Here is a 19,429-nt window from a genome sequence, read left to right on the forward strand (position 1 = left end):
TTCTCACAGAAAACCAAGACCATCGATCGCTCTTTGAGAAACTCTCCCAGGATGCATGATTTATTCCAGGCACCAGACGACAAACACTGTAACAGACAGAAACATCCAGGGCTGAAATGTGGCTGGATCTACTCTTTTCTGTCTTTCTCCTTTATTTCATCTTTAACCATACAAAAATATTGCTAGCACTGCATACTTTCCCAGCTCAGGACAGGCTGGGGACTTATTTTATTCATGGATCCCAGAAAGAAACAGCTCTTGTCCTTCCCATAAGCATAATATCTAACTACAGTTCAGTTGGACAAGATTAAAATCCCAATTAGCTAAACAGTGTGAGAACTTTCTGGAAAGCTCCTGGTGGCCAAGAGGAATAGATGGGCATCCTTGAGAAGTGCAGATATTGGCTAGGGTAGCAGCTGCTTTGCTTTGTCCCCAATACTAAAAAAAGCTATCAGTCTGGGTATGGTTATTTCCCCCAGAGTCATTATGTAACTGAGGAAACAGGGACGTTAGGATATGACAAACAAGGGGAGAAAATACAAGCAGATGTCCTGACCTGGGTTCTCAGAAAGACAGAGGAATGACTGCCTCTTCTCAATCTACCTAGAATCACTACTGTTAAAAGGATTGTAGACTGCTATGGATTGCTGTTATTTCCTATACAATTTAGACTTTTATGAGACCAGTCCCTGAAAACCAAGAGAGCGACAACAGAGGTAAAAACACCAATGGTCTCTCCCCTCTTCTGCTGACATGCATTTGCTTCAGCGACCTGGCTTTTGCAGAGCCCCTCCATTCTTCAGATGACTGCTTTTCACAGACACAATAAAAATGGAAACGTAGGAAGTATAATGGTGGGGGGCTAGGGAGACGCCTCAGTGGGTAGGTGTTTGCTCTGGAAGCATGAGGACCCAGGCTGGTATTCTGAGAGCCCACGTAAGAAGCACACATGGCTGTAAGTGTCTGTAGTGCCAGCGTTGGCAAATGGAAACAGGTGGACCTCAGGAGCTTACTGGCCCGCCAGCCCAGCCCAAATGGCAAGCTCCAGGTTCAGTGAGAGGTCTCACAAAATAAGGGGGAGGGCATTAGAGGAAACAAGCTGTTATACTTCTCCAGCCTCTGCAAGAACACTCCTGGGGCACACAGGCACATGCACATGCACGTATCACTGCCCCCCCCCCCCCCCGTTAATGGTTGGTACAGAGCTACATGAGTATGAATTCCCAACAGGTGATACCAGGAAACTCGTCTTTAGGTTCCTAGTATTAATTTATAAATCTCCTGTGTAGAGACTCCCACCCTGGTACCCAGTTCCAACTCATTGAATGAACTTATGGAGTCATAAACAAGAACTGAGCGTTCTTCATCACTCTGGCCATTTTCAAAAACAATAAAATGTACCAGAGCAGCCCAGAATTGTTGGAATACAAGTGGACAGGATAAGTCAAAGCTACTTAAAAACACAAACATGCTTCTTCTCAAGCCCACAGAAGAACAAAAGAGAGAGAACACCGCACAGGTTTTTAAAATGAGAAGGAAAACACAAAGGACACATATTCAAAGCATTATCATGTTAATATAAACATAAAAGAATACCTGAAGTGACATGACAAAAAAATTGAAAACCCTAGTAAAACACAAATTCTCCAAACTTGACCCAGGAATAGATAATCTGAAAAGATTCACTGCCATTGAAAAGAACACTTATTCCTAACAAAAATGTTATAAATGAAATGCCAAGGCCACCCTAACAACTTTTCTGGAACTCTCCTCTTCCTATTTACATGACTAATACTAGCCAAAGTTATGGCGTGACTTTCCCATCTCCCTTTCTTTTTCATGTCCTGGCACACTGAAGGACCAGTGTGTACCTAACACACGGCCACGAAGTGGGAAAACTGCTGAGACCGCATGCACAGCCAACAGTCTGACCACAAAGGACCACCCACCATGGCTTGTGGGATGCGTGGGGCGTGCAGAGGCTCGGCCAGCTCTAAGAGACCTGAGATAGCTATGGATTAGCATTACCTCCAGGACCAGCGAGAACAAGACATGGGCCAGAAAGACAAACTATGAAGCTACAGAAATTAGAGGCTCTGATTCTATTTAAAAATCTTCTCAGCTGGGCAAATAGCTGAGTGGTAGAGCACTGGATGAGTAGTGAGCCTCCATGTATTGTTTGAGCGCTCTCTCTCTCTCTCTCTCTCTCTCTCTCTCTCTCTCTCTCTCTCTTCCATCTCTGTCTTCTGTTCAACCTCATTTTCTATGCCGTGTCTCAATCACATCATACCAAGTACCTTTCCAGTCTTTAGCACCCCCACACTTTAGGCTGTTGTCCAAGCTGCTCCCTCTAATTGGAGTGGCAGCTGCTGGGCAGGGGTGACCACACCGCCAGGCCACTCTCCTCTCAGGTCGTGTGTCCCTGGACCATGTTCCCATAGTGTCCTCTACATTCTCCCTCTTCTGTACTTTACAGCAGCTTTCCCAGTCTGTGTGAATCTTCCCTTGAAGCAGCCCTGTGGGCCCAGGGCTACATAATTTTACTCACCATTTCTTTTGTAGAGATCAGTACAGTTTCTAGTATGTGGTAAGTGTAAAAAACAAAACAAAACAAAACAAAACAAAAACAAAAACAAAACAAAACCACTACTAAATAAATCAACAAATAACTAAAGGGATGCATTAGGCAGCAACACTTTAATATAAGACTCAAGTGGTATGTCCATGTACCTATTAAATAAGGTCACCTTCAGCTATATAGTGAGTTTAAAAAAGAAAAAGAGTTCACTAGAACTTTGCACATACATGTTCACATGCAAAGGTGGATGAGTGTAAACACCTGGGAACCCAGGACAGGATAGTACATGCCAAAATGTTTTTCCTCAAACCCTTACAATGATTATGAACTTAACAGCCAACAGCTATTCCATTCTGTGAGGAGGGCATTCCATCCCACTGAAGTACCAGCCAAATGAGCGGCAGATGCCCCAACCGGCTAGATGGCAAAAGGCTGCCACCCTTCATCCTCTCCACATCCCACCAACTCCCCCTGGCAAGGCAGAGTCCCGCAGAAGCAAGCAATCAACAGTCTCCACAGCCCATCTGCCATGGGTCTCTGAGCCCTTGGGCTGTGCAGAGCCCTCTTCTGTTAGGTGGCTTCCTGGGAGAAACTCCTGATGCATGCTGTGAACAGTGCCACTGCCAATGAAGATGTCACGGAAAATGGAATATTCTGGGCACTCGGGCTTCATGACAGAGTTAGTAGCATAAGCCCTGTGGCACAAGCTTCTACATCCTTCTTCTTAACCATCTGCCACGTGCTAACTCCTCTTGCGTTGTCACAAACAAATACTTGTTTTGATGGTATAGGTTGGCAATGCAGAGGTCTCGGATGATGAGCTCACAGCACATTTCCTCATGAAACATAAACTTATTGACATATCAAGGAGGTGTGTTGCGAGGTATAACCAGCAGTGAACGTGCACCTTCACTAAATGTTGCGCTGACCTTCTACCCTGCTTCATCCTGCTAAGAGTAGCATAAGGACCACTGCTGTTTCCCTGTGTCAATGGCCAAATAAACACATGCTTGCAAGTTCCCAAGTCCAGAGACTGACCAGCTGAAGGAAGAAGGCACAGGACTCCCCAGATTATTAGTTCTCCTTCTCAAGTTCATTTTTAATATCACCACCTCCAATCCTTTGCAATTACCCTCTCTCTCTCTGTGTTTGTTTGTTCATTCCTTTGTTTTCTGGTTTCATGCAGATGACTTTGAACTCCTGGTTCTCCTGCCTCTACCTCTCCATGCTGGAAGTACAGGCTTGTTCCATACATGCAGTTTATTCTGGAGATTGAGTCCAGGGCTTTGTGCATGGTCGGTGAGCACTTCACCTACCAAGCAGCTACGCCCTACCTACAATTGCTCTTGCACTGTGCCAAGTTCTGTGGCTTTTGCTGCCTATCAAAAATAAACAATTAGTTACCAGTCCCCTATGGGAATTAGGAAAAAGGAATCAAGGAAGCTGTGTGGCCTCCCAGGGCATGAACAGGAGACCTGCACAGTGAGGAGCCAGGGAAGGCAACGGGAGACAGCCAAAGGGCAAACTCAAGGACTGGGAACCCGAGAGCAGGATCGGCGCTCAAGCCAGTGCCCAGTATTTTCAACAGAAAAGGACAGGACGGAACCGCACAACCGCACCGCTTCAGCACAATTGTCTGTAAATAAGATGCATTTCCAAGTCTCCCATGAGACATCAGTGAGTCTTAAAGACTAATATTGTGCTTATAATTGAGCCTCTTATCAGGACTGCAGCTGTAGCAAATGGTTGAAACCCACAAAAATGCACAAATTATGAGTCCCATTCACAGAAAAAAAGTGGTTAAAATTATACAGTGCATTGATAATACAAGCATAACTGTGGGGGAAATGCTTATTCTCTACAGCAGAATCCAACCAGAACGTATCTGGGAAAGCACAGAGAAAGAGAGTTACCCCCACTTGGACTTTCCCTGCGGCCAAGAGGACAAAAGCTGGGCTGAGGCCTTCTCTGAAGGTCCATCACTCAAACCACCAAGTATGTTCAGTCTGGTATCACCGGAAGCCACGACCGGATGGCTATCAGGCAGCCCTTTAGTGCACATACAGATGTGCACCGACCTGAGAAATGGCTGTTATACTGGCTCATCTTCCCTGTCAACCTGACTGGACTTGGAGTCACCTAGGAGATGCACCTCTGGGTTTGTCTGTGAGGGAATTTCTGGAGAGATTTAGCTGAGGAGGAAAGATCCACCCTGAATGTGGGCAGCAGCATCCCATGAGCGGAGTCCCTGACTGAAAAAACAAGAAAGAGCTAAGCGCTAGCATTTATTTCTCTCTGCTTCCTGACTAATGACACAATGTGCTTCCTGACTATGACACAATGTGACCAGCCACCTCACACTCCATTGCCTGCCTGCCTTTCCCACCATGATGGATTGTACCTTCAAACTGAGTTAAAACAATTCCTTAAACTGATTTTGTCAGGTATTTTGTCCAAGAAATGAGAAAAGTAGCCAATATAGCTATTATTAAGTAGCAACCATTATCTATTGATAGGCAAACTCAATCATAGCCTGACTGCTTTTTTGTTAAATCTGGGCAGGAAAATTAGTGTTTCATTCAGGCATTCTTTTTTTGGAAAAAAAAAAAAAAAAAAAAAAGCACCGAGCTGTACCAAAGTTACCTTGACACTTAGAGCCATGAGAACACAGAAAGCAGGATTCTGTACTCTGGGAGTTTTATGATTCAGGGGTAAGCCACTCATGGCATCTACCTCCGAAGAAAGCTCACATTGGTGTTAGCTCCACAGTTCCTTAGGCAATTCATGTGCTACCTGGGGGAATTTTTCCAGTGTGGCCTTCAGGAAAGTGGATCCCCAAGGTACAGTTAAGGTGTTTTCCATCAGAGTACAGAAGGAAGTACAAACCCTGGAAGATTTAGCCCCCAGATAACCCCTTATGATTAGCCCCATGATGTACAGGCTCGGAGGACAAAGAAAAACAAGGGAATTGAGCCACAGGTGTATCAGGTGAAACGACAGCTAGTTCCATGTGGGCAGGGCCCCAGCATAGTACACAAATGGCTTTCCCGTATTTCCTAGTGTGCATGGCCCTGGGCTGGCGCTCATGATCAGCTTATGTCTGTTATCCAATCCACATGGCTGCAGACCCAGGGGCCAGGATGGAGCAGGGACCACTGTCACAGCACATGGGGTCACAGCATATGGGTCAGACACCGACTCCCTGTTTGCTTCTTTAGATCTGCTGCGGGCTCCTCCTCCGGGGGCTGCCTGCAGATGCTGGTGTTCCGGCGATCCCAGGCTGCCTTCTCTAAATTCTGAACGCATCCTGGGGCTTCCACACACCCTCTCTATACTGGTGACTCAGTCTTTATCCACAACTCAAAGCTGCACCATTCAGTGCTTCCAGTCTGCACCGGGACTGCTCATGCTTCTGCTCCCACCTTTCCAGCCCCTACCCAGCACGGCCACGTATCAAGTTCTCGTCCAGCTCTTCTCAAAGTCCACATCCAACCCACAGCCTGCCAAGTTCACCATCCGAGGCTTCTCTAAGACATCCTTCCCTCTCGGCTTCAGCTGCCACCAACCCAGTTGGACCATTGTCGTACTCCCTCAGAACAAAGTCTGCTTATTAAGTCAGCACGGGGCACTGTACCTAGCCTACTCCTTGCCGGCGCCTGACCTGGGCCTCCTGACTATGTTCACACATGCTAACTTTATGTTTCTATCCAGGATGTTTTGAATATTCCCTGCCCAAAGACCTAGGAAGGCCTTCTTCCCCAGCCTGCCCAACGTATTTGACTTTATTGAAACCCTACAGCAAATCTTTCAGAAGTTGCTTTAAACCTTAAGATTGGTTCCACATGATCTTAAGCTGGGCCCGTGGAAAAGAGGGGAACATAGAAACATTTCCACTGAGCCTTAGGAGCTGCAGCAAGACTCACACCCTTCCCTCCACAGGACCACAATCAATCCAAGATTCAAACTGAACCTAGGGTACTAAGCAGCTGGTTCAGCATCCTTGGTGAGCCAGGAAACTATCCAATCCAAAGCAGCAGCTTTTTTCCACTCAGCAGAGAGGTTGAGAGAAGGCTAGCTAGCCCCGCCCACTTCTGCACACAACTTAAGTGCTTTTTTTTTTTTTTTTTTTTTTCAAAGCCGTTTGAGTAGCAAACATACAATGAATCCATTCACTGCTGGCTCAGGGTAAGACATCCCTTTCCTGGAGCATGTTTTCAGGTGCACTGTCAAGTCTTTTTCAACATGGATGCGAAGAATTCCATGGGAGGAACGTTTCCAACAAAGGAAACCAGATGTGCGTGTGTAAAGAGTGAAACTGACCCCTACCTAACTCCATATATAAAAATCACTCAAAAAAGATTAAACGTAAAAGCACAAAAATCTATAAAACTCACAAGGAGTGTCTGGGGAGACGGGTGACAAAGTGTTTGCCATGCAAGTCTGAGGCTCTGAGCTTGGATCTCCAGCACTCACACAAAGCCGTGCTTGGTGGCAGATGCCTGCAAACCTGTTGTGACAGGGGTGTGTGGGGGCGGGGTGGGCTGGGGGTGGAGACAGGAGGATCCCTGGGGCCCAGTGGCCAGCCAGCTAAGGTGAATGGAAAAACTCCAGGTTAGTAAGAAACCCTGTCTTAAACATTATGGTGGAGAGTGATTGAGAAAGATGTGTGATGTTGCCCTCTGGCCTCTACACCTGTATGCATCTGCATACACACACACACACACACACACACACACCCATAAACACTAACCCTAACCTGCATACCCCCAACACACACAAGAAATATTGCCCACAGAAGCTATAAGTATGACCACAGATTTGGAAGTGGCTTCCTGGACAAGACATGGATAGGACACCAACAGCACTGTCAACCAAAGAAAATGATTGATAATTAGATTTGGTCAAAATCAGAAATGTTTGTGTATCTAGGCGACTACAGGCAGAGTGAAGTAGGCAGGCAGCCCTGGAATGGGAGGGCACATCTGGGAACAGCCTTGACCTCACTCAGGTCAGGGCAGAGCCCCAATGTGGCTAGGTCAACCACAGCAGGAAGCCCCTCCCCCTGGACAATGTTCCTTGCTAACTCTCCTCTTGGAGCTCCCTGCCTTCACATCTAAATGGTCAGTGGTAACCAGGAGCCCCATGCTCACCATCTAAAATGGCCTTTTAAACTCACAAAGGCAACACGCCGTGACAGGCCTGAATTACTTCCACCCACCACATCAGGTTTTGATCCTGTGGTAATGTGCAAGAATCGCCAGACTCCAAACCATACGTTATAGGGTCCAGTGATCCAAAGACAGATAAAAGGGCATTTAATAAAGGCCTCTAACATCAAGGAGCTGCCTCCTGCCCGCCACAGAAAGCACCCGAATGCCTGGGAAGCATGCATAGCATATGTTTTTTTAGGCTGTCACAATCTTAAGTCTCTCTAAGCATCTACTGTTTAATCTAATTTTCCCTCATGAAATGTCTGGCTTTGGCTCAAATTGAATCAGCATTTCCATTATAAATCTCTATTTCCACATTTCCCGGGTCTGACTGTAAAATGTCTTTTGTATGAAATCTGACACGGGCAGAAGCCTGAATTTTAATGCTCTTCATTGGCAAAATTGGGTTTTTTTCCCCCCTATAAAACCAGAATCACAGTTTTCTACAAGTCAAATACCTGGAAACATGTCTAAAAGATAAAAAGAAACTCCCTAGGAAATCCCTTTGTGTTCTATTTCCTATCTCAGGCTCTAAAACATTTCTACAGGTTTTTATTAATGCTGAACATCCACAGACATGCCACAGAAGAAAAACCTGACCTTCTATCAGAGTTATGATGCTGAGGCTGCATGGCTCTCCCCTGAGGAGGAGGACACGCTCTACTGATGGAGTCGGGGCCCCAGCTCTGGGTGGGTGGGGGTGTGGGGTTCTGGCTTCTAGGTCAGATAACCAGATGGGCCTCAGTGCCCGGGGAGCCCAAGAGGAGGGAGAAAGAGACCACTCATCACTACCAAAACAAGTCACTCTATCAGGATAGCCAGTGAAATTTCCCACCTCTGTATCCCAAACAAGACTCTGATGGCCACATAGCTCTGTACTGGTAGCTAAGGCACAAAAATTTCCCCAGTGTTTTAGGCGTATAACGCTGCACACATATGGAATACCTGGACAGAGAACCGGAGGAAATCGGACTGAGGCCCAGAAGTTTGCAGACACTTAAGGCCAGTGTGGCTTTGAGGATGAAATCACAGCTCTACTGACCCCTTTGGTCACTGGACTGAGGGACAACGTCCCCTCACCAGCTTCATGTGGCACCTGTCATTAACCAAAGCTCTCAAGATAAGAGAAAACAAGCTATAAAATTAAAACTTGTGGGCTAGGGGTAGCTCAGTGGTTAAGAGCACAGGCTGCTCTTATAGAGGGGACTGCGTTGATTCCTAACTCCCACTTTGGGCGGCTAAGAACTGTTTGTAACTACAGTTCCAGGAGATCCAACACCCTCCTCTGGCCTCAACAGACAACATACACATGTGGTACACATCAACACAATTTAGTAAACACTCATATGCATAAAAAACAATAGGCTTTTAGCAGAACTAAGAAATAGCCTACACCACCACTATAAACTGTATATAGTTTTCAAGAATCCATTCCAAAGGTTCCCAACTATGTGTTCACTTTCATGTGTGAACTATAATCATGTTACTTTAAAAGTAATGAATAACCAACCTTTCTGCCGAAGAGATTCACAAGTGACAGGAGAAAGAGTTGACAGAAAGTAAGTGTCAAAACCCCATCTCCTCTTGTGGCCAAACAGCTGAGCACTTTAATGTTTCAAAATGCTTTCCCTCAACGAAAGCTATTTGATCTGACACCATTACCTTGTACTACCGGGTACCACCATGGACGAGGCCTGTCTGTGCACACAAGACAGACACAAGTTGTGTCATTTGTGACCCCCTCAGACTCAGAAACCATGGACAGGAACCTCCAAAATCAGATCCAAAATGAACATCTTTATAAGATGACTGCCTCAGATAGATGCTATAGTAACAGAAGCTGGCCAGCACACAGAGGCTCACACGGGCAGAGAAACATCTAAGGGTGCTTAAGAATGTGTGCCTTCACCTACAAGGACTTTGAATATCTAATCTTCCCTGAATACAAAGTGGGGTTGAGGCAGCTTAGCCTAAGATACATGAGACCCTGCGCTCACCCCCCACCCCCATTCACACACTAAAGAGCAAAAAAACAAAGAAAGGAAGAAAAAAAATGCAAGAAACCTGCAGATCTTCTCCTCCTCCCTGTGTGGCTGCATGCAGTGAGTGAAACACCTTGTTTGTACACATTGGAAGCCGCACATGACAAAAACCAGGCTTCTCCACCTACTGTTTTCCCCAGACACGGAGAAACAGCCAAGCTGTCCAAGAATCAGCAAGACGCTATTTTAGGGAAGCTTTACTTGCATGCTCAAGCTGTACTGGAAGAGGCTGCATTGCAAGGTGCCTCTGTCTAGCTCCAAGGTCCCAAATGCCCAAAGGACAGTCTATAGCCACACAGTACCATGAACTGAGGAGACCCACGGAAACCAATACTCTCCCATGCCTCCACCCAGAGGCGCCCCACTGTGCGGTACACAATGCAGTCTGGGTGACCCAGTGAAAGATTTTCCGTCAGGAAAAAGCAGCATCAATATTCAAAATAATGAAATTTTAAATTACTATATCATACCAAGTACCTTAAACACAGGTACACACATCTAATCTAAGTACACCTACATGAAAACTCACACATCAGTGTAACTTCCAACAGAACCTTTCTTTTCTAACATAAAAATTAAGTTTTCTCCTTGTGTGCATGTGTGTAGGGGGGGGGTGCATTTGTAGAGGCCAGAGGTCAAATTCAGGTGTCTTCTTCAGGTACTATCCAACTTGGTTTTTTGAGTCAAAATCCCTCACTTGTCCTGGAGATCACTGATAAGGCTAGGCTGGCCAGCAAGCCCATCTTCCAAGGCTGGGATCACACGTGTTTCACCATACCTGGTCTTTTTATGTGACTGCTGGGAATCGAACTCAGGTCTCCATACTTCCACAGCAAGCACTTTACCACCTGAACCATCTCCTAAGCTCCAAATTTTTGTCCTCTTATACACAGAAAAATAACTGAATTACTTCCACATTGTGGGACATTGTGGAATACAGGGGTGGTTACAAGGACTTTCTAACGTTAAGAGAGTTAGATATCTGACAACCATGCATGATCTTCTTTCCAAGAGTGTGATCCCAGACATACTCTTTATTTATTCAAAATAAACAAACCACTGGGTAGAATTCTAGGACCAAATGGAAAAATTAGCCCCCACCCACCCACCCACTGGCTCACCTGGAATTACAAGTTCCCAAGGCCCACAAGAGCTAAGTCTTGATACATACAATGGAAAACAAAGGCCTAGAATGTCTAAACTGACCTCATCAGTTCCTTCCTCACCAAAAAGGCTCCAACATCAGATGGGCCTTCTGTAACGGCTGCTGGACCTGCCACTTCTTACCGCTCACATTTCACACCTGCTTGTAACACTCTTGTTTGTTTGTATTTTTTAGTTCTTTTTGAGACAGAGTCTTGCTATACAGTTCTGGCTGGCCTCACTGTGTAGCCCAAGCTGGCCTCAAACTCACGGCAATCCTCCTGCTGTGGCCTCCCAAGTGCTCGGGTTTCAGAGGATGTGCTATCATGTGGCATTAATGTCCGACTTTTGGATAGAAGCACTTGACTGGAATGGGCTGGGACACCATGTGGGTGTGCCCAAGTGTTCCAAAGTGCTTGGTTTTGTTCGTAGAACCGTGATCAACTTGCCTTCTGGATCCGGAGAGTGACAGGAGGACCTATAACTACACAGGGTGACCCCCACAGAAGCCGAGGTGGGGCCATTCCTCCTGTCCCTCAGAAACAGGGTGTGGTGGTTCACACCTGCAATCACAGCCTGTGAGAGGCTCAGGCAATACCCAACCAAGATTCTTCTATTTTTAATTTATGATTTGTGTGTGCCAGTACGCATGTGTATAGAGGCCAGATCCACGTTAAGTGTCTAGCTCAACCACTCTCCATTTAAAATTTTTATTACAAGTTGGGTCGTGGCGCCCACCTTTAATCCCAGCACTTGGGAGGCAGAGGCAGGTGGATCTCCGTGAGTTCAAGGCCAGCCTGGTCAACAGAGCTAGTTCCAGGACATCTAGGACTGTTACACAGAGAAACCTTGTCTTCAAAAACCAAAAAATTACTACATTTATTTGCTTATTTATTTTGTATGTGTACAGGAGTGCCATGGTACCCATAGGAAGACATGTCAGAAGGCAGCCTGCAGGAGCTGCTTCTCACATTCCATCACAGGGCCTTTGGTTGAATCTGGAACTTGCTGATAAGGTTGGACAGGCTGACCAGACTCCTAGCAATTCTGTCTGTCTCACTCCTTTAAATAACTCATAAGTTATAGTCTCATTCAGGAACTGGTGCCAGAGTTGACATTCCAGAATGGAAATCATACACCAATTGGAGTCTCTGTCCCCTGATTCCACCCTGTCTCACAGACTTATGCTGGAGTCCCTGTGAGGATCTGAGTTCAGATCCCTAGAGCCCATATGAAAGGCTGGACATGTTTGGATGTCCTTGTAACCCTGCACCAGGGAGGTGGATCCCAGGGGCTTGCTAGGCAGCCCCCCCATCCCCTCCCAACCTCATCTGTGAGCTTCAGGCTGAAGGACAGACCCTGTCTCCACCACCCAGCGAGACAGTGCCTGAGAAATAAAATGAAGCAGGGTGTTGTCTGCCTTACTCCACACATGTTCACATGGGATGCCCACCACAACACAGGAACACACATACAGAAGCCAGGACTTCAGATATGGAACATAGAGACGAATAGAAGCAGCAGGTGGAGGCCAGCATCCACAGAAGGCCCCAGGTCATGTCTCAGGGAGTCCATGGACTAATTTGCTATCTGTTACTAAAATGAGGTTCCTGCAGCTGGCCAGGTACTTAATGGGGGTAAGTTTAGTTCAAGTTCTGGAAATTTCTGAGCATGGGTCAGTATGAGGGAGCCAGGAATTCAGGGTTGGGTTCCCTCTTTTAACAGTTTGCTCTTAGAAGAGGTAGTTCAAGGTCCTAGAGGAAAGACCTCAATCCCCTCTGAAGAAGCATCCAGTAGCCTCTCCTGGGCCCCATGTAACCTGGAGAACGAGGACTAAGCCGCCACTCTCGGGTTGTCTTCTGTTCACCTGTCTGAGGATCCCTGTTTTTTAAGATATGTTCTATGTAAAGATGTTCTCATTTAGGAACCCATAGACAGCCTTGGAGGTTTGCTGGACCTCTTTGTCCCTCTTCCCAATGTGGCCACGTAAAACGTCTCACTTTACTGTTTTCCACTTTTAATTTGACTCTTCTAATTGGCTGGACCTGACTTGGGGCACATGTGGCAACCCTCAAGTTCAACGATACCACAGCGCCCACTGAACCCTGTGCTGTGCAGAGGCCGTCTCCTGACACACAACAGGCCAGGAGAGACCTGTATGCGTCCCACAGCGGAATCTTGTCTGTTCAGACACTAATCCCAAGTGCAAGTGGAAAGCCAATTTTCTAGAGAGGTAATTACATAATCCACTTTTTACAGTCAAGCTTTGCTATGGCATAATTACTTGAGCAAAAGGAAAATAAATACTCAAATGAATATTAGAGCAGTAATCATGGAGCCGCTGAAGGCAGAGCCTCCCCGGCTCTAATGACTTCTATGAGGCGCCAGCACAGACGGCACACAACAGGCTCCCCACATTCTTCCGGTCTCCAGGCAGCCTTTGCTCAATTCACAACGAACTTGGAACCCAAATGGCTCCATTGGGCGGCAGGTCGCTTCCCAGTGTCAGGACTCACAGAAGGAAGACACAACAAGCATAAGCTCAGTAAACACCCTCCATGCATTTACTCTCTCAATAAACATGACCTGAGCCCCTGTCTGGCAGGTAGCAAGCCAGCACCAGCAGCAGTTTCCCAGGAGAGAGAGAGACAGTGGGCCACCTCGTGAAGACCACATTCCAAGTGGAACACAGTGCCTGTGCACAGACAGGGTCCAGACAAACCGTAAGGAGGGGGCACATCATACAGGGGGTGGCATCCACCCAGAGAGGAAGTGCAAGGACGGTTAGCATGGGACTGGGGAGAAGGTGGGGGCAGGGAAAGGGTAGCAGAGGGGTGCACCTTCACAGAGACCAAGGGGCCTTGGGGAACCAGAGGCGTGGAGAACACTGACAAAGAACAGAGACACTTGCAGTCACTTCACAGGGTCCAGGACCTGGCCACTGCCGCCACTTTGGCTTCCGGCCCACCCAGTACCTCACATACCCTTGGCTGGCTCCAGCACTCTTTTTGCTGAGGCTCACTTCCTGATTCTTCTTATCCTGGTCCACCTGCTTGCTCTCCTGGAGGGATTCTCTAATTATTCCCTGGAAGCCACCTCCTTTGGGCTGTTATTCATTTCCTGAATGGAAGCTGCCCACTTAAAGCGTCCGTGGTGGCTAGGGGCTGACTGTCTACTACAGAAGGGAGCAGGCTGCTGAGGTCTCACAATCTGCTCAGAAGCATCCGTGCTGAGTGCAGGATCCTATCTATGGAAAGCTTATGGAGATAGGATGCTGCTTTCTGGAAGAGGTGAGGTCACTGTCGGCATGATTAGGGAACAGATAAGAGGAACCAACCCCCTGCTGGTCCAACTCGAACTTGGAGTTTGAACATGCAAGCCTCTGCTTCCTCATCGTGTTAACCTTGACCGTGTGTGTTTTATGTGTGGGGTGTGAGCACATGTGGGAGGGTGCAGGCACCCTTGTGCACAAGACCAGGAGGATGTCAGGTGTCTCCATCTGGCTACCTCTCTCCATCTTAATCCCCTGAAACAAAGGCCTCTCACTAAACTGGGAACTAGTCTGGCAGTAGTCAGCAAACCCCAGTGGGCCCCCCACCCCCCCCACCCCCGTTCTCCACCCTCCACAGCGCTGGGGCACTGGTCATGACCCATGGCCATGGCCAGCTTTTTACACGATCACTGGGGATCTGAACTCAGGTTCTTAGGCTTGGGCAGTTACCCACTGTCTACACCTTGAATCTTTGTCTCTGACTCCCCATATCCCGGCTATCGTAGATGACAAGCAAGAAAGAAGGCATTCTGGATCATTCTGAAGCCAGCTGCAGAGAGACAGAAGCTCCTGATAGAAAAGAGTTTGATGGTGTAAACCAAAAGGGAATTTCTTCATGGCTCAGGGGCAGGCATGGAGACCAGTCACGTGAATCCTTGAAAAGGGTCACGTTGGGTTACTGAGACTCAGAAGCCTCTCACACTGCAGATTAACACCACTACTGTACACGTTTTGTTGCTGTTGCGCAAATACTTATTAATATGCCCATCAGTTCACCAAATGGCACCTCGCTGCATTCACAAGAGAGTGCTCACTACTCCCAGGAACAGCTCTCTGGAAGCCTGGCAGACGGCTAAATAACCAAGATACAGCGCAGGAGGAAGGCTGCACTACAGGGAGTCAAATATTTACTGTTCTCAGGGTTCTAAATGTGAACATTCTTATTCAGTCACCCGTGAGCCAGACTTTATCACAGTGCTTTGGGTTTGGAGGGTTTTTTTTTTTCCTTCTGTATTTTCCAAACCAATAGAGAAATTTCAATGCCAGTGCAGCTTAGCTTAGGCAAACAGGACTGCCAGTCTCAGGAGCCTCATAGCCACCTTCATTTGCACAAAAAATAACCTTGACAGCAGTGGTACTGTCAGCCAGAACATCTCAGAGAAGCATTTGGAAAACAGCTGATTCTGCCCTTCTGAGCTGTTGTCATAGTCAATGCCGACAGAAGCAGCCTGTGGCTCTCAAAGGCATCACCAATGTCTCCATCGACTCAGCCAACATCTAACGAGTGCAGACAGCAGACCGGGGCCAGCCTGGCCTCTACCAGAGAGGGTGACACCACCACAAGAAAACACAGTCATTGTGTGGCCAAGGTCAGAAGCACTAACACAAATACTCTAATACAAGCACTCATTGCCCAAGCATCAAGACCTAGTACTCGCATAAAAGCTGGGCATGGTTGAGTGCATGCCTGTAATCGGGTGCTGCTGTGAGGTCCGGGAGACAAGAAGATTGCTGGGGTTCACTGCTCACTAGCCTAGTTCTAAGTTCAGTGAGAGACCCTGTCTCGAAGGAATAAGGCAGAGAATGACAGGACACCTGACATCTTCCTCTAGCCCAGGGGTAGACACCCCAACACCTGTGTGAATGTACACACACTCAGTCTCTCTCTCTCCCTCATAAACATTCATCCTCTCACTCAAGTTTTGATAAACAGTTAGCCAATTAGCAGAGCCCTGAGGCAGGTGAAGGAAGCTGCACAGAGTGTGAGCCCTGGCTTCAGCTAACTTAGAACCCCCTACCCAGGGCAAGAGAAGCACCCAAATCCTTCCTCAATGCTGGCTGCCATCTCATATCTAACATATCTGCCCCCCCCCCCAATTAAGGACTGAAATAAATACATCTTGGGTTAAATTTCTATCCGAACACTGTCTATCCCTCTGGTGAGTATTGGTAACCATAGACCCATCTGAATGCAGTCATGGGAAGGGAACAAGACAAAGGGATGGGAATCTGAGCCTTAGCTCTCCAGGGTATCTGAGCATCAGTCAGACCCTTGGAAACACCAACTGCACAAAGATGCCCACCACATATGGGAGCATGCTCACCCAAGGATGATTCCATTCTGTGGCTGTGCTAAAAGAAGGGACCAAGAAACAAAATGTTTATGCATAAGGTTCTATTTTTAACAAACTTGTTTTTCTAGCCTCTCCAACACCAAAAGCCTTTCTACCATGCGCCCCTAAAAATAGTGATGTTTTTATTCTTGCTCAGGGAGGCACTCAGGTTTCCCTCCAGTCTGTTTCTGCAATGGGGCTGTACCCAAGAAGAATGAAGCACTTACTATTTTCGTTAGAATATGCTATTTCTGTAGCACGCATAGATGGTACTGTCACACACTCGAGGATGTATTCCTTCCAGAAACACGGGTCTGTCTGCAGCAGCCCTGTTTCTTGAGCATCCTGGCCTTGAAGCTGCAGGATCTGTTGACTTAGGCATTCCACAGAGTTTGATGGTTTAACTTTATCAAACAGGCTCAAAAAAGGTCAATTACTTCTAAGGGAGTAATTTCCAGTGACCAATCTTTAAGGGGAGGAGTCAGCACATTGTCCTTGACAAAGCTTAGAGTTATCTGAGAGGAACTGCCTAGGCCAGATTGGACTATGAGCATGTCTGTCTTGACTTTAGTTGCTGCAGGAGGGCCCAGCCCACTCACTGGATGCATAACATTCCCCTGTAAGTCCTGTGCTGGATAAGAAAGGAAGCCAGCAGGCAGCATCCCTCCAAGGTTTCTGCCTGAGTTCCCTGGTTAGAGGTAATACTGCACTGAGTAGCAGGCGGGCATGCCTCCATGTTCCTGCTTTGAGTTTCTGCCCTGACTTCTTTCAAATATGGATGTGACCTGCACACTGAAATAAACCCTTCCCTTCTGTAAATTGCGTCTGGTTAGAGTGTTTTATCACAGCAACAGAGAAAAAACTAGAGTACACACCACCTTGTGCCTATAAAGAAAATCAGGCCTCCTTCTCTATTATTCTACCCTTCTCCTTTAGAACTACTCAGAAAATAAAAGCTGTGCCCAAATGAGAAGCTGCTTACAAATGTCAGGATAATTCAGTTTTTGAGGAAGCCTTTACCTTGAAATCACTTACGACCCCAACATCCAAGGGACATGTGGGCTCCATGCCGTGTAGCTGCTCTTTCTTCCCTGGGCCCAGAAGACAGCGAGACTTCAAAGGCACAGGGTAAGGGGCAGCATGGCCGGCCATTGGTCTACGTTAATCCCATGTAGAAAGCCCAACAGAAAACTGTCTCAGGTTCCCTCAGCACTGCCCTGTGTCGGGAGCAGGTGAGCCCAGCTCTGACCTCTCACACCTGCTGTCTGAGCTGTCCCATAAGTGTCAAGTACAAATGACAGACTCTAGCTGACCACAACACAGAGCCCCAGACTGTCCTGCTGTGTACAGGGTCTTACCAGGTATTATCCAGACCTATAAAAAGGAGACAGCTGGAATATGGTCCATCCCAGGTCAAGCATGGTGGTGCACATCTGTAATCCCAGCATTCAAAAGGCTAAGGCAGGAGATTCACCACAAGTTCAAGGCCAACATGGCTACATAGTGAGTTTCATACTAATCCAAATTGTTCATTCTCATTCTCTCTCTCTCTCTCTCTCTCTCTCTCTCTCTCTCTCTCTCTCTCTCACACACACACACACACACACACACACACACACACACACACACGAGAGAAAGAGAGACAGACAGACAAACAGACAGACAGACAGAAACAATGTCCTGAAATTCTGCCTTCAGAAATCTCAAGGAAAGGACTCTTGGACATGGAAAACTCCCTCATATCAAGAACGCACAACATCACTTCCTAACTAAACCACCTCCATCCCAGGAGGAGAGGAGGAAAGATCTGCCCATCATAAGGCATGAGCCAGTGAGCTGACACCCAGACACCTGGAGGCAGCCATGAGGTCCTCAAAGGGTACCCTGAAGTAATAACTGGCCCGGCTTTAGGCCATGGATGGTTCCAGCAGCACACAAGCTCAGCTAGGAGCGAACACTGTTTTAGAATGGTCAAGGCAGCATGAATGCTGGGCTGGCTAGTTTGACATCAACTTGACACACACTAGAGTCATCTCAGGGGAAGGAACCTCAATGGAGGAACTGCCTCCATAAAATCAGGTTGTGGTCAAGCCTGCAGGGTATTTTCTTAATTAGCTCTCTGGGGGCAGTGCCACCCCTGGGCTGATAGTCTTGGGTTCTATAAGAAAGCAGGTTGAGCAAGTCATGATGAGCAAGCCAGTAAGCAGCACCCTTCATGGCCTCTGCATCAGCTCCTGTCTCTAGGTTCCCACCCTGTTTGAGTTGCTGTCTTGGCTTCCAGCAATGGACTGTGATTCAGGATATGAAAGCCAAATAAAAATAAACTCTTTTCGCCGTAACTTGCTTTGGTCATAGTGTTTTTCACAGCAGCAAAAACCCCTAACAAAGACAAATGTGCAGCCTAAAGAGCTACAGCAAGTGCTCACGGGAGGCATGGGATCCTGAGAAGGAACGCATGCGGAGGACAGTTATCAGAACTCACTGTGGCCTGTCTTAAAACTCATGCAGGGACGGACTGGAGACAGACCTTGGGCCATCTAAAGCCCCCATATTCTATGATGTCTACATTTCCCCTCTGCAGGCCAGCTGTGAATTGCTGCTGAAGTCAGGGGTTTGCTACAGTTTGAAATGCCCTCAGGTCCATATTTTAACACCTGGCTCCTAGCTCCTGGTGTTACTTTGGAAGACTCTGGAAGCTTCAGGAGGTGAAGTATAAATGGAGGACATAGGTCACTGAGGGTGTGTGTCTCTGAAGGTTAGACTTGGTTCCTTGCTCTGTTTTCTGTCCACCACCACCAGGTGAGAATCTTTTCCTCTATACATTCTGGCCACCAGGATGTTTTTTACCCAGGTACATGAGGCCAAGGAACCACAGGCTGAATCCTCTGAAATCACAAGCCAAGAAAAATCCTTTCTCTGTAAGTGGCGTGTGTCAGGCATTTAGGGTCACAGTGTCACAGAAGTGACCCTCACTCCCCTAAACCCGCTACAGTGTAGGCCCTACATTTCATTCTCCACTATGGGGCCCGGTCCCTCTCCCACCCTCCTTAATCACATGTAGCCTCCACTAA

At 47.2% G+C, this 19,429-nt stretch overlaps 1 protein-coding gene across 3 annotated transcripts in view; it reads right to left on the reverse strand.

Moving 5' to 3' along the window:
* Positions 1–19,429, reverse strand: part of Sipa1l2 (signal induced proliferation associated 1 like 2) — a 170,187-nt gene that overhangs the window by 86,531 nt on the left and 64,227 nt on the right. The window lies entirely within an intron of this gene.

Source organism: Peromyscus leucopus, chromosome 5 (assembly GCF_004664715.2).
Source record: "Peromyscus leucopus breed LL Stock chromosome 5, UCI_PerLeu_2.1, whole genome shotgun sequence".
NCBI lineage: Eukaryota > Metazoa > Chordata > Mammalia > Rodentia > Cricetidae > Peromyscus > Peromyscus leucopus.